Source organism: Sapajus apella, unplaced genomic scaffold, assembly GCF_009761245.1.
Source record: "Sapajus apella isolate SASKATOON/1434 unplaced genomic scaffold, GSC_monkey_1.0 scaffold11, whole genome shotgun sequence".
NCBI classification, from domain to species: domain Eukaryota; kingdom Metazoa; phylum Chordata; class Mammalia; order Primates; family Cebidae; genus Sapajus; species Sapajus apella.
In genome coordinates, this window is record NW_022436951.1 from 37127011 (window position 1) to 37129926 (window position 2916).

A 2916-nucleotide genomic window follows, 5' to 3' on the forward strand; every position below is an offset into this window, starting at 1 on the left:
TAAACACTAATTTAAATTTTCTATTAAATCACTAAGCAGGCCTCTAATCTAGATTTTTCTGGAAAATAACTAGCAGGTGGTTGAAAACAGAATATTGTAACAGCGTCTCTTGAAGTACCCACAGGAACACTGAAGTGTAAGAAAGTGTGAGTTTAAAATGATTAAGGATTACTACCAAACAGAAAATTCTTCCAGAAATACTTCATCTCCTTAGCTGTTGTGCAGAGGACTGAAGACGGCTGCTATAAACCTCCTGCTGTCACCCACCTCCTCCCCCCTGTACCATGACCAGACCCCAGAGGGCCCCGTCCCTCCCTCCCTTGTGCCACAAACACGTCTCTACTGCAGCCCTTCTCTGGATCAACATAAGGCTTGCTTGGGATCTCTTTTCCGCTCTCTGTAGGTGGTAAGGTACACAGTAGGTCTTCAGAAAAATCTATCAGATTAATGGATGAATCATCCCTTAATAAGAGAAAACTTCTGAAATTTCATATGCGGGCTGAATTGTTATAAGTCTTTCTGTTCCTCTCACTCTCTCTGTGATGCATTGGAATTTCAGAGCAAGAAAACCATCATCTTTGTCTGACGAAGTTCTGTGCAAAGATGTCTTAGTCTTGTCGCTGATCTTAGACCCAGCTGAAGACCTTTGAGTCCAGTGTCCTCACAGTGAGGAAGTAACAGTTTTACTTTTGGATCCTCATATACTTGCAAGCATTTTTCTTTGGCCCTGGAATCCCCTGGGAAGAGAGAAGCACACCAACCAGGTTGAAAGAGACCCCGTGGGCTCCAGTAGGGACACAATGAGTGTTTGCTGTGGGCTGGGGGGAGGATGGTGACTAAGACAGGCCTTTGCTCCACGTCCCCCTCTCCCCCACCCCCAAGCATGACTAGACAGCCTGGAATTGGAGGAACTGAGGAGAGGTCAGACAGGCACGCAAATGCTATTTACATTACTCTGCAGCACGAAAGAGACCTGAGACATTTATAGCCCAGGCGGATATTTAGTGCTGATTTAGAAATACCATGTCATCCTGGTACGTTCATTTTTCACTCTTCTTGACAAGTGCTGCAGCTTGTCGCTAGGATCTGAGAGCTCAGTGCCTGAGAAAGTGTACAAGATCTGGGAGTCAAAGCATGGGCACAAAGAGAAAAGAAAACAGCCTGCCATGAAGACAATGTGGGCTGCCCAGACACAGCGACATGGGCAGGGACCCCCTGGGCCATCCCAGGGCAACCGCAGAGAGAAGCTGGGGAAAATCAACTCTTCCTAGGAGATGCCAGAGGACCTCTCCCTCGTGGATGTTCTGGCGTCCAACAGCCCCATAGCACTCCTTCTCCACTTCACCTTGCTGCTCCTCTGCTGCCCTGACCCCTAGCCTCCAGAGCTCACCCAGCTCAAGGTGCCCTGGACCCCAGGAGGAGCTCCCTGTATTAGCCCTCCACAGCTTCCTGAGTGGTGTCTTTGCTCTTCCAACTTCCTGCTTATACTAGAACTGCTCTCCCCATTCCTTTCCTGCTAAATGCCCCTCAGTACACGTTCTCTAGCTGTCCCTCCACGGGGATGACATCGGATGCAAACCCACCCAGGGAAGGCCTGTGGAGCACTGCGCATCTCCACGGACAACCAGGCCACAAGCTGGCGGGGTCAGCCCTCAGGGGCAGTCCTGCTCTAGCCTCTCTCGCCATGGTCAGTGTTTCTTCTCATATTCGATTCTTGGTTAGGTTTTTGGATGGCTCAAGGGTATAGACAATAAGGAATTTGGGGTCCCTGAGAGTCTTACATGAGGAACATGCAGAGCACACAGGGAGGAAGCCGTGAGTTGCTTCTGGAGTAATGGATAGAGAGGCAGGTCTGTAGGGAGCCCTGGTCCCGCTTTGCATTCTCTATGACGTGACCTTTAAAGTCATTGAAACTCTTCAGCTCTCACTTATCCAACCTATAAAATAGATGTGGATTCTGTGAGCTCTTTCTCTAAAGCTTCCTTCTTAGAAAACTGCTTCTTCTCAAACGTAGGAGTTCTATTTCAACTTTAAATAAAGTAAGTTGCACTTTGCCACGTCTGCTGGTTTCGAGCAGGCCAGCACAGTTCTGGTGGCTTCATTTTCTCTGTGATTATTTTTATTTGTGTGTGCACACAAGCAGAGCACTTCCATCCGTCCTTCTGTCATCTCAGTAGCACTGGCAGCAACTCACACAGCCGGATTTTCACTTAGATTTTTGGAGGCTAATTGTTGCTTAAGTTGTCCTGAAAAAGACTGGCTGGGTTGCAGCTTGGAGAAGAAAAACATTATGTCCCTAGCTGATTGCCTGTCGCTGACAATCCATTCCACCCAAGGCAGGGAGAATTGTCCAGTGTCTTGTAATAGGTGGTCGAGGTAGCTCAGGAATGAGGACAGCTTGGTGGAAGCTGGGGCATCCACTAGTTAAAACCCCCCTGGCTGGCATTACAGAGGAGGTGTAAAGGGCCTCGAGGAGCTTTAACTTCCAACAATAGACAGCTTAAGGTAGAAAATGTTTGCTGTAAATGAAACCTTAGTATTCTTCAAAAATTCTGCAAAACACATGCTGCCCGCCTGCCATGCTGCGCTTTGAGCGGATCGGTGCTGCCTTTCATCTCTGCTCCATCACTGCAGGGAGCCCAGCCCCATCTACCTAGATGTCAGCCCCAAACCTTGACGTCATCCTTGGCTCCTCTCCTCTGCTCATGGCCACACCCCATCCATCAGCTCCTTGTCCCCACCTCCAGGAGGCATCCAGGCTCAGCCTCTTTCCCATGCCCTCCCTCTAGAGCTGCTGTCTCCCACCAGCATTTTTGTGATGGCCTCTCAGCCAGCCTCAAAGCCTCCACCCTTCCTTCCTCCTCATCACAGCCAAAAGGATCTTAGAAATCACAGTCCTCCATCCCCGCCCCACGT